Source organism: Siphateles boraxobius, unplaced genomic scaffold, assembly GCF_051911475.1.
Source record: "Siphateles boraxobius isolate OS27281-9 unplaced genomic scaffold, OSU_SipBor_1 31, whole genome shotgun sequence".
Taxonomy (NCBI): Eukaryota; Metazoa; Chordata; class Actinopteri; order Cypriniformes; family Leuciscidae; genus Siphateles; species Siphateles boraxobius.
The window spans coordinates 18,221,158-18,234,023 of NW_027508931.1; the positions used below are offsets into that span (position 1 = coordinate 18,221,158).

A 12,866-nucleotide genomic window follows, 5' to 3' on the forward strand; every position below is an offset into this window, starting at 1 on the left:
GAATTTGCTCGACAACCGCGGGGTTTGCATGAAATTGATAGGTGGAAAGCCACTGAACTGAGGCAGTTTTTGCTGTACACAGGTCCTGTGGTTTTGAAAACTGTGTTGTCCCCCGAAAAATACCAACATTTCTTGTCATTTGCAATATCCATGTCAATAATGCTGGAGTCAGATGAGCGTACTCGAAATGCTTATCTCCAATATGTGACCCGTCACAGAAACCAGGGACACAAGTCGGCAGCACAACTTTCGAGCAAAATGAGAAAGAAGAGTTTTTTTTCAAAATTGGTGATTTTCAATTTTTTGGAGAATCTGTTAATTGAAATCACGAAGAAGCCTCTCCATGTTTGAGATAGCAGTATTGGTATATTTAAAAGCTTACATTTTGAGGTTGAAATCGGCTTGTTTTCGGAGATTCTAGTATGCAGTAGGGGTGTGGCGTGTCATTGTCTGTGTGTATATCCATACTGAATAACCTGGCGCTTTTGCCCCCGCCCTCCAAGTCAACCACATGGCTACTTATTATGCTGTGCTCTGGCCAGCTCTCTCTGATATCAAAATTCAATGAAGATGGATGCCGCAAAGATTGTCGCAGACGAGATGAACCGTCTGGCAGTTACACCGAAAATGTTTTCGCCGCACTTCGTGGGCTCGGGAAACTGAACCGGAGGTATGGGCGCAGCGCGCTCGCCCTCAGTGCTTCAATACGGCGGCTCGGCTCGCTGACAGCGGTGGCTGGCTGTTTCATATGTGACGGAGAATCGAAATAGAGGATGCAGTTAAGACCTTTGCTGCGATGAAGGCCTGCCGTGCGTGTTTCTGAAATGTAAGTTAAGCTTCATTTGCTCTTTAGTCGTTATTTAAGATGCTGAACCTGCTGATGATATAATGTGCTTGCGGACATTTCATTTGTGTGTGTATACGCACATAAGAAAGTGGTGTAAAGAGATTTGCAACAGTAATTTGAGGAGGTGAAATGTGATTATTTGGAAAATTGCAGAAATGACTGCTTAAAGAAAAATGCCAGCAGGCATTTGCCTCCTACATAAACTTTAATATTGTTGACATTTTGGGCACACGAGCGTTGCGTACTATTTGCGCTATATGTAGGCCTATGGCTTATTGGTCTTTGTTTGTTGTTGTTGGTTTTGCGTTATATGTATATGGCATATTGGTCTTTGTGTGTTGTTGCTGGTTTTGCGTTATACTGTATGTATATGGCATATTGGCCTTTGTGTGTTGTTGCTGGTTTTGCGTTATATGCAGGCTATATGGCATATTGGTCTTTGTGTGTTGTTGCTGGTTTTGCGTTATATGTATATGGCATATTGGTCTTTATGTGTTGTTGCTGGTTTCGCGTTATATGCAGGCTATATGGCATTATTGGTCTTTGTGTGTTGTTGCTGGTACGTTGCAAATAGAGGGGCAGCACAATTGTTTTTCGCCTAGTGCGGCAGAAGTGCACTCATTCGAAGTGTAAAAAAAGCTGTAAAGCACATGGAGGAGCTTTAAAGGGGGTATGGCTTATCTAAATGAGATGTAAATGAGCCCTATTGTCACCCCCAGCAGCAGAGACAGGTGAGAACTGCACAATCTTTAGCTCGTTTTCTCCTCTTTGAGCTTTTTTAAGTGCCTACTTTAAAATGGCCACAACTTCTCCAAATGTGACCCGTCACAGAAACCAGGGACACAAGTCGGCAGCACAACTTTCGAGCAAAATGAGAAAGAAGAGTTTTTTTTCAAAATTGGTGATTTTCAATTTTTTGGAGAATCTGTTAATTGAAATCACGAAGAAGCCTCTCCATGTTTGAGATAGCAGTATTGGTATATTTAAAAGCTAACATTTTGAGGTTGAAATCGGCTTGTTTTCGGAGATTCTAGCATGCAGTAGGGGCGTGGCGTGTCATTGTCTGTGTGTACTTCCATACTGAATAACCCGGCGCTTTTGCCCCCGCCCTCCAAGTCAACCACATGGCTACTTATTATGCTGGGCTCTGGCCAGCTCTCTCTGATATCAAAATTCAATGAAGATGGATGCCGCAAAGATTGTCGCAGACGAGATGAACCGTCTGGCAGTTACACCGAAAATGTTTTCGCCGCACTTCGTGGGCTCGGGAAACTGAACCGGAGGTATGGGCGCAGCGCGCTCGCCCTCAGTGCTTCAATACGGCGGCTCGGCTCGCTGACAGCGGTGGCTGGCTGTTTCATATGTGACGGAGAATCGAAATAGAGGATGCAGTTAAGACCTTTGCTGCTGCGATGAAGGCCTGCCGTGCGTGTTTCTGAAATGTAAGTTAAGCTTCATTTGCTCTTTAGTCGTTATTTAAGATGCTGAACCTGCTGATGATATAATGTGCTTGCGGACATTTCATTTGTGTGTGTATACGCACATAAGAAAGTGGTGTAAAGAGATTTGCAACAGTAATTTGAGGAGGTGAAATGTGATTATTTGGAAAATTGCAGAAATGACTGCTTAAAGAAAATTGCCAGCAGGCATTTGCCTCCTACATAAACTTTAATATTGTTGACATTTTGGGCACACGAGCGTTGCGTACTATTTGCGCTATATGTAGGCCTATGGCTTATTGGTCTTTGTTTGTTGTTGTTGGTTTTGCGTTATATGTATATGGCATATTGGTCTTTGTGTGTTGTTGCTGGTTTTGCGTTATACTGTATGTATATGGCATATTGGCCTTTGTGTGTTGTTGCTGGTTTTGCGTTATATGCAGGCTATATGGCATATTGGTATTTGTGTGTTGTTGCTGGTTTTGCGTTATATGTATATGGCATATTGGTCTTTATGTGTTGTTGCTGGTTTCGCGTTATATGCAGGCTATATGGCATTATTGGTCTTTGTGTGTTGTTGCTGGTACGTTGCAAATAGAGGGGCAGCACAATTGTTTTTCGCCTAGTGCGGCAGAAGTGCACTCATTCAAAGTGTAAAAAAAGCTGTAAAGCACATGGAGGAGCTTTACAGGGGGTATGGCTTATCTAAATGAGATGTAAATGAGCCCTATTGTCACCCCCAGCAGCAGAGACAGGTGAGAACTGCACAATCTTTTAGAGCTCGTTTTCTCCTCTTTGAGCTTTTTTAAGTGCCTACTTTAAAATGGCCACAACTTCTCCAAATATTATCAGATTTCCACATGTTACACATCGTTGGAAAGCTTGGATATTACACTCTCAGAATCTATGAATAACTCAAAATGCCCCAGAACCGACTTGTGTCCCTAGTTTCCGTGACTGGTCACAAATATTATCAGATTTCCACATGTTACACATCGTTGGAAAGCTTGGATATTACACTCTCAGAATCTATGAATAACTCAAAATGCCCCAGAACCGACTTGTGTCCCTAGTTTCCGTGACTGGTCACATATTCTCAGGAACTAATCAAACATTTTGTCATGTGCTGTGCTGACCTGTATGGCAAGACCTTTGCTGTGTATAATGTACATGCATTAATTCATCTCCAAGAGGATGCCAGCCACTTCAACTGTTCCTTAAATGAGATTTCCTGTTTTCCATTCGAAAACTACCTACAACAAGTCAAAAAACACGTGAGGAGCGGGAGAAGTCCCTTGGAACAAGTGACTAGGCGTTTGTCTGAAATTGAGCAATTAGAAATGGACAGTAGCCAAAGACACCCTAAAGTGTTTGTCTCTGATAAAGAAAAGGACAGTTGTTTTCTTTTGAGGGACAACAGCTTTGCTTTTGTTCGACAGAAAAATGCAGATGGGACTTTTTCTTGTGAAATTCTGCGCCAGCGTCATACTTCACCGTTATTTCAAAAACCGTGTAGCTCTGGACTTCTGAATATAGTGTGCATAGGAAATGGTCCTGTCAGGATGAAAAATGCACTACTGCGAGAAAGGGATCTGTTCCGGAAGGCGGCCTGCCTCCCACAAGAAGCTGGTGGTTTTGTCCTCATACCCCTTCGCCATGGTCTGGAACACGCAAATTAAGGTTAATTTTTTTTTCTTTTAGCTAGATTCCATCAGGGATCATCATAGCTGATCACCAGTTTCCATCCACTTGTTTTCTGCATTTTCCTCGGTGACTCCTGCATGTCCTTTCTTAATGCATCCATAAAACTCCCCGGGCCTCTCTCTGTCCTCTTGCCACAATATCCTACTCCCAATGTTACCCTCATAGCCCATGTCCAAACCCTCTCAACCTCTTAACTTTGAACTAAAATGTTAAAAACTTATCCTTTCCAGGTCATGTACACGAGGGCAGTTTGGAGGGAGGGTACCCAAGAGGAGGAGGGTGTAGTTCCTGACAGTTGGATCGACAGAGAAATGAAAACTGTCAGATGGCCACGTAAAATGAGTGTCACAAAAACAGAAAAAGCTATAAAGGACAAAATTAACCCCCAGGATGACTGGATGACATTCTCATTAATCAAGATAAAAATGACTTCAGGCAAGTTTTGCCTAGATTAATAGAAAATTTAATACATTACCATGTCAAAATATATTTTTTTCTAAGGTGAATTTGAAACCAATTATAATTTCTAGATACGCGTCGTGAATGTGACGCCTACAACCTGACCAGCCAGGCAGAAAGGACGATGAGGTGATTACATCAACAAGGAAGCGGACTAAAAAAGGAATTCCAGAGGGTTTTGTTAGAAATGGTATTCATTCTCAAATACTTTATACACTTGAAATAAAATTGGTTGATACAAATTGGGCCTGAAATTTGAGACATCAATGTTTATGGGGGTTTTTTTGTGCAGAATTAACGGATTCGGATGAGAGTGTCAGGGGTAATGGGTTTCTCTTAATGAATTTATAATTCCAATTTCAAAATGAATCAAATTATTTAAGATTATATATTTTTGGAGATGGATATGCTTAGTTATTCATAATTAACTCTGTATAGGCGTCAAGCTACCCCCTTTCCCTACTGCACCACGGAAGCTGCAGCCCATTGAAGACACCAACATGTTGCACAACACTTGTGAGTACTGATGACAAATTAAGAAGCATGATAATGTGTTGTGTACAACATGAGTCACAGGATCATTCATGCGTTTCAGCCCATGAAGATGGAGCCATGTCTGGCCCAGTGGAGCATGCGGACAGTCCCCGGGGCAGTGAAATGTCCACTCCTAGTGAGTATTTACTTTTCCCCTCGCACCAACCACTCAAGTGTTTCATTATTAATTTAGTATATGCAACATGACCGTACTAAATAGGCTGACTAATGCGTTTCAGACTCTGCAAGTCAAACCTTGGATGGCCTTGTGGAAGCCTGCTCTGGCCCGGAGAAATACGCTGCCAGATCTCGGCGCAAGGAAATGTCCAGTGAGTACTTTATCCATTGCACCAACCAAAAGTCTATTCAGGACAAAGTGTTACTCACTGCTTAAGAAACAAGTTTGGTAATGATTTCTTTTATAGGCTTAATGACATTTTTCAGACTTGTCTGGCTCAGAGGAGCAGAGTGTGCCAAATTTCGTACCTTTTTTGTTTCATTTCAATAATTGTACATCTTTGAATATTCGTTGTTTTCTTCGCTCTCAAGATGCAAGCACAGCACTTCGAAGCAGAGACTTGTCGACACCCAGTGAGTATTCATTGCATCACACTTTAAACAGTCACTTTTGTATTTTGTCAGGCCTTGTGAAATGTAAGAATATTCTTTGTTTTTCAGGATCTCGCCATGCGAGGGATGGCTATCGCTCCAGGTAAAGAAGCAGGACAGGGCACAGCGTCAGTAGTGGCTGGCTTCTACTGGTTGGCCTCTAGCCCTTATTTTTGGTCAACCAGTAGGGGTTTGTCTGTGTCAGTGTTAAAACATGGCATGTTATTGTCAGTTATAAATGTATGGCCAAGTGATTCAATTTAAATGTTACTAGGTCCAGCAGTGGATCCACCATAAGGTCCTGGCACAGTGATTTTGAGAGGCCGACCTTCAGGTCCAGAGATGATGGGTCCAGGCACAGTGATGGTGCGAGTCACCCAGTCTTCATATCACTGCTATATTACTTATTATATTGCATATAACCGTATGTGACTAATAAATCTATCTTGTACAGTCAGGTCCAGACATGATGGGTCACAGCAGAGGTCAAGACATGATCGATCCCGTAGTGATGCCCCCTGTCCCCCGGCCAGGTCCAGACATGATAAAAAAGCACAGCAATGTGATGACCGATCCCGTAGTGATGAAAGGTTGTGGCGATGTGATGACCGATCCCGTAGCCATGCCCCCAGTCCCTCGGCCAGGTCCAGGCGCTCAATTATGATTATTTAGCTTCTTTTTTTTTACAATTAAGGAAGCAGTTTTCATCCAAGTACTTTGCAGTTCAGTTTTATAGATGTTCCTCTAATCATTATAATATTGCAGATTTGTTATTTCTCTTCTAATAAATCTGTTAAGTTTCATTATTTGATCAATTCTAAAACAGATTTTTTTGTGGTGCAGATGCAGTGACTGAGACTGGGAGACGGGACTTTCCATTGCCTTGCGGTGGTAAGTATTGATCTATTGGCAGTGGAGAAGGCATTTTTAATAGTACCACCTTCTCTCTTCCTGCACTGTTCTCTCTGTCCACAGAAACCGCTTTTCAATTATAGCCCACTGTAAGATCCCTCTGGGAAGTGACAGTCAAGTTTATTATGGACTTATTCCAACAGGTGCTGCAAATTTCCAGAATTGGTGGGCGGAACACCAAGGACTGTGCCCACAAAGTTTTGGACAGGTATCTAAAATATTTTTTTGCATGTTCTCATTTGGCTTCTATCTGAGCATGTCCGAATAGGTGAAAATTAAATGAAAATACAAGTTCACAACCAAATGCATTGTGAGATAGACCAGCTGTGCTTGACAAAGAAGAACTAGAGGGATTAAAGCAGGACCACCCTAGGGGATACTGATCAAGTAGTGTAAAGGGTTAATTGCATATGAAATGTTGTTCCTACATGCAGTGTTATGCCTAAGTTTAGACACCCATGCTAAAGTTGTATAAAAAGAGGAATTTAAAAAAAAATCATCTTTTGGAAATTGATCTTAGTGCCTTAATTAAAAGAGGAAAAGTCCAACCTTTAGGGACACCATCTTTCTTTGTGAATGAATTTGTATCGTAAATAAATAAATGTTCTTCCTTAAAATACGGGGTTTCAGTTAGCCTAATAGCTAATTTTCAGTTAGCCTAATAGCTGGTTTGATTTGCATTGAGAGATGATCTTATGGAAAGTACTCCAAGCCAATCTCTAGGTGTGGTGAAGGATATGTGATAATGTGGGGTGATTTTAATTCCAAAGGCCAAGGGAACTTTATCAGGATGCATAGTGTCCTGGATCCATGAAATAACTGGCCTTTAAAAATATAAATCTGCCTCTATGGTAATTTAGCATAGGGGTGTCCTGACTTATGCACCCCGTATTTTAAGAAATAACATTTATTTATGTACGATACATATTCATTTACAAAGAAAAATGGTATCCCTAAAGGTTGGACTTTTCCTCATTTTTTTTTATTAAGGCATTAAGATCAATTTCCAAAAGATGATTTTTTTTTTTATTCATCTTTTTAGGAAACTTTAGCATGGGTGTCTTCAAACTTATGCATAGCACTGTATATCCTTCACATTCATTTATTGAAATTTATTTTTCTTTAGGCTCTTTACCAACAGCCTCATGGCCCAATTTAATTTGAAGGGCAAGGGGAAAAGGGGGAAGCGCCCTTTAGAGGGTACAAAGATTTATAGAGCAATACAAGGTAAGCCCAAGTTTCATGTTGACCAGTCTATAAATAATTATTTTGGACAAAACATTTCCTTCCCTTCTGACTTAAAAAAAAAAAAGCAATGCCAATTATCTATCTTGATAGATAGACTATTCATCCACAAGAGGTGTTACAGCATTAAGAAAGAAACAAAAGCAAAGTTGAAAGTAAAATATGGTAAATAGTCACAATTCTCAAAATATTATTCTCCCCTCATGGCACAAAGGTGAGTCATTATTACAAGAATGACTTCCTGTGGCAGTCCTTATTACATTGAAGCAGAAGCAGCCTCCAACTGAACAGTCTGCTCTCTGACAAGCATAACATGTAGTGGATGTGTTGTATTATCCAGAATATAAAAACTTTTTGTGCAAAACTTTTCTCAGTAGTAATTTCTAATGTGTTTCCAAGCACAGAACCAGCTTTTGTAAATTGCACTAAGCACAACAGGCTGATTAAAACACTGTTAACATTCTAATGCACACATTAAACAATGTAAGCTTTCTCAAAAAGTACAGTCTGCTTAGTCTTGTAGACAGCCTAATTGTTACAGTTAACAGTTGTGGGAGATGACTTTGCATTAATCCAGTAGTGGATGCACAGGAGATATATTTTTGCTTACACATGTGTAAGTGTATGACTGCAGATTGCCTTTGAATATATTTGAGTCATTTGTCTATTTCTATTTCTGCTTGTGCAGAGGGGATCATGAAATTCGATAATGCAGCCACTGAGGAGTTCATCAAGTGGAACGTGTCTGAGCACCTCAAGCACGCGCCACAGAGAATAGGAGGTGGAGGATTCGCAATGCCCTGATGAGCCTATGCCGTGATGAGAATTAAAATAGTTTAAAGTAGTCCAATACATTGTCTTTATGGTTGATGTCATTCAGGGCATATTTTTTTTTTTTAAATAAAGTTTGAAAAAGCGATATTGAGTTGTGATTTATTTGAATGTGTATAACTATACTGTTGTATCTATGTAGTCCCATGTTTCCCAGAGGGTGGAGGACATGTTTTCTGTGCCAGTTAATTTTCTTGTAGCTTAGTTTGACTCAGCAGCTAGTTTGAACTGGAAATGCATTACGCTATGCGTCTCAAGTTATCACCTGCTGCTACAATCAAATGGAGTTTTTGGAAAATGATCTAGTTCTATTTCAGAAGGTGGCATACTGTTCAAGATCATTTTCCAAAAACTCCATTGTCTCATCAGCAGGTGATAAGGTGTAATGCATTTCCAGTTCAAACTGCCGAGCCAAACAAAGCTACAGGAAAATGAATACATGATACAGAAAACATGTCATCCACCCTCTTGAAACATAGGACTACATAGAAGTTGTATAAAAATGACGTGTTAAATAAGTCAAAATTTTATGTTGAAAAGACGTCCACAAATGACCACGTTTGGACCACTTTTGGACTATAAATAGCCCTTACATGGAGGTCCCACCGACGTCAACATTAGACGTGCGGTAGACGTCGAAAAAAGACGTCGCCTGGTGTTAGGATTTTGAGATATTTTGTGTGTTGGTATCAACTGTCCTTGTGTGAAGGTTTGTCTTGTTCTCTTTTTCTCTCTGTATGTTAACAAGCTTGTTTCAGATGGGCGTTACCTCTGTTAATCTGTGGAAGACTGTGATTGGACCAGCTATGCACCTGACCTGGATATAAGGACCGCCTCTGACACTCTATCAAGGCCTTTGAGCCTCGCTGACTTTGTGCTTCTGTGTTTTGTGGTTGTACTGTTTAGGTACTTCTCGTTAGCTTTGTTTGTGTCACCATTGTTTGATTGAGTAAGAGTGTCGTGCCAGAGAGATTATTAGTGTTTAGTGAAATTGAGTAAGTGTTTGTTGAATGTAATACTATTTCGGGTTTTCTTCTATCTGATTATTGCCTGATTGATTACCTCTTTGGATTCTAATTCTAACTTGTCAACCTGATACTATTTTAAATGTGTGCAAGCATTCTTGTAATTATTACCATACCAAGGGATGTAGGGGGTTTGACGCCAATTTATTTATATCTATTTTTCACTTTGTTTATGTGTAAGGGAGTTAGGTAAGTTAAACTGTATTTTCATTTCTTCTTTCTTTTGTTAAAGGTTATTTAGATTCTAAAAAGTAAATTGTTTTGTTTGTTATTTTGGCCTTGTCTGCCCCTGACGATAACCCCTTATGGTCAATAAAAATCATATTACTCTTTATCTCTTTGGTAGTGTGACTCTCTTCCTTTTTCTGTTGCGGCTGACCCCTAGAGGTCGTAACAGAAATTGGGGGCTCGTCTTAAAAATAAGTTTTATTGAAAAAAAAACACAAAAAAAAAACAATTGGAGTTTCGCCACTGTGTGTTAAGAAAAAAGGAGAATTAGGAACTCATGAAATTTGCTTTGTATATTGTTGTTTGGCTAGTGGTTTTCACTTTGAGGGGGAGGGAATTTGGTATGTCTTTAAAGTTTGCACTAGATAAATTCACGATTCAACCTACGTCTGAACAGTTAGATATTTGTCGTAAAGATGATTTGGTCACGATTGCGGATTTTTATCAAATCACAGTTCCTCGTGGTGCAGTTAAACAGGAGATTAAGGAGGTAATTTATAAACACTTGATGGAGCGTGGAGTTTTGCCAGAGCGGAGTGAGTCGGCGGGTGTTGCATTTCAGTTGCCGGTTTCTACGAGTGAGGGTGAGCAACCCAAACCTAATGAGCTGGCCAGCATAGATCCCGTCGATTTAGCTTCTCCGCGAGATCCTTTTCTGGCGATCAGACTGAAAGAGTTAGAGGTGGAACTGAGCAGACAGCATTATGAGAGTCAGCTGTTGCATGTACGCACAGTTGAGCTTGAAACCAAGCGAGATATCAAGCTCAAGGAGCTGGAGCTCAAAATTAAATCATCTGTTTTCCCCTCAGCTGTTGATGCGCCTGACATGAACGTGAATGTATCGTCACCTATGATTGTTTCCACTCCGAGTCCTATTCCTGCACCTCGACGCAACTCACAAGTAAGTCAACCTGAATTTGATATTAGTCGTCAGATATCACTAGTGCCACTTTTTCGAGAGACCGAGGTTGACACTTATTTCAACGTGTTTGAACGAATCGCTGGCACGTTGAAATGGCCGCGGAATGTTTGGCCGCTGTTGTTACAATGTAAACTTGTGGGTAAAGCCCAAGAAGTCTGTTCAGCGTTATCGCTTGAGCAAAGTTTGGATTATGAAGTAATGAAAAATGCCGTTTTGCGTGCGTATGAATTAGTCCCTGAAGCCTATCGGCAGAAGTTCCGGAATCATGTGAAAACCCCTAGTCAAACATATGTTGAGTTCGCTAGAGACAAAGCAAGTTTATTTGAGAAGTGGTGCGCCGCAAACAAAATAGTCACGTTTGAGCAGCTTAAAGAATTAATATTATTGGAGGAGTTCAAGAATTGTTTACCAGAGAAAATTGTGGTTTACTTAAATGAGCAGAAGGTTTCCGCTCTTTCCGCTGCTGCAGTTTTTTCTGATGAGTTCGTACTTACGCACAGAGTAGTGTTTTCACCCACGAAACGTAATCTTCCTGATCGTGTTCGTAGTTCTAAGGATTCCTTAGTGGTACCTAAGAACGTTTTGAGAGCAGACTTTACGGAAAACCGTGAATGTTTTTACTGTCATGACGTCGGACATCTAATTTCTGTATGCCCGGTTCTGAAACGTAAAACTGGCAAGAAAGTAAACACTTTCAAAAGCGTTGCGTTAGTAGAGCGGCCTATCTTTTCCATCGAGCCAGAGTCTCTGGATTATACGACCGCTGAATCCGCTTTTAAGCCGTTTATCTTTGATGGTGTTGTGTCATTTAATGAAGCAGATTTGGAAACGAAACCTATTTGTATACTCCGTGATACTGGTGCTGCGCAATCCTTCATTTTAGAGAGTGTGTTACCATTTTCAGAACTTTCAAACTGTGGTTCCAGTGTGCTAGTGCAAGGCATTGATCTTACTGTAGTTAGAGTTCCTTTGCACAATGTTTATTTACGCTCCGGGATTATTTCAGGGAACGTTAAACTGGCAGTTCGGGCTGAATTACCTGTGAAAGGTGTATCACTCATTCTAGGAAATGATTTGGCAGGTGATAAAGTTTTCTGTTTGCCTGAAGTGATAGATGTTCCTGATGTACATAATGAAGATGCACTGCAGAAAGAATTTCCCCAAGTATTTAGTACGTGTGTAGTAACTCGAGCTCAAGCTCATAAGCTAAAAGAAACTGTGGATTTATCTAAAACTTTTCTGTGTGCTGATAATTCTCGTGAGACAGAGGAAAAAGTTGATGCAGCTGAGTTAAAAATGTGTGCACTTCCCAATGTTGATTTTCCATTTGGAAGAACTATGTTAATTGAGGCACAACGTGCCGATCAAACTCTGTGTCATTGTGCTGAAGCTGTTGTTGAGCCGAGTGTTTTGCCAGAGTGTCCAGTGGCTTACTTCTTTGAAGACGATGTTCTTATGCGTAAGTGGTCTCCAGGTCATGTCAAGGAGGACTGGGGCACTGTTATTCAAGTTGTCGTTCCAAAACCTTATCGAGAACAAGTGTTGAGTGTAGCACATGACCATGAACTGTCGGGTCATGTAGGAGTTCGAAAAACGTATGATAATCTGTTGAAACATTTTTTTTGGCCTTCCATGAAATCAGATGTTTCAAAATTCTGTAAATCTTGTCATGCGTGTCAGTTATCCGGTAAACCCAATCAAGTTATTCCTCCAGCACCGTTGAGGCCGATACCTGTGCTTGGCGAACCGTTCGAGCGTATTTTGATTGATTGTGTTGGGCCACTACCCAAAACAAAATCTGGAAATTCCTACTTGTTGACATTAATGTGTACGTCGACTAGGTATCCTGAAGCAATACCACTACGCTCTCTTAAAGCTCATGCAGTTGTTAAAGCAATCATTAAATTCTGCACCACTTTTGGAGTACCGAAATACATTCAGTCCGATCAAGGAACCAATTTTATGTCTAGGGTGTTCGCCAAAGTAATAAAAAAATTAAATATTAAACATCAAGTATCTAGCGCTTATCACCCTCAGTCACAGGGGGCAATCGAAAGATTTCATCAAACTCTCAAGTCCATGCTTCGAACTTTTTGTGTTGATCAACAGAA

At 40.6% G+C, this 12,866-nt stretch overlaps 2 long non-coding RNA genes across 3 annotated transcripts; both read left to right on the forward strand.

Moving 5' to 3' along the window:
• Nucleotides 1-5,655: 5,655 nt before the first annotated feature.
• Nucleotides 5,656-6,483, forward strand: LOC143697113 (uncharacterized). Of its 2 annotated transcripts, none has more exons than XR_013186181.1 (4): nucleotides 5,656-5,695; nucleotides 5,867-5,958; nucleotides 6,047-6,154; nucleotides 6,442-6,483. It is a non-coding gene; the product is annotated as an uncharacterized LOC143697113 (long non-coding RNA). The 2 variants fall into 2 exon arrangements; XR_013186180.1 differs by having other exon boundaries at nucleotides 6,047-6,125; nucleotides 6,436-6,483.
• Nucleotides 6,484-6,646: 163 nt separating this feature from the next.
• LOC143697114 (uncharacterized) lies at nucleotides 6,647-8,668 on the forward strand. The gene is made up of 3 exons (XR_013186182.1): nucleotides 6,647-6,712; nucleotides 7,631-7,731; nucleotides 8,438-8,668. It is a non-coding gene; the product is annotated as an uncharacterized LOC143697114 (long non-coding RNA).
• The last annotated feature ends 4,198 nt before the right edge of the window (nucleotides 8,669-12,866 follow it).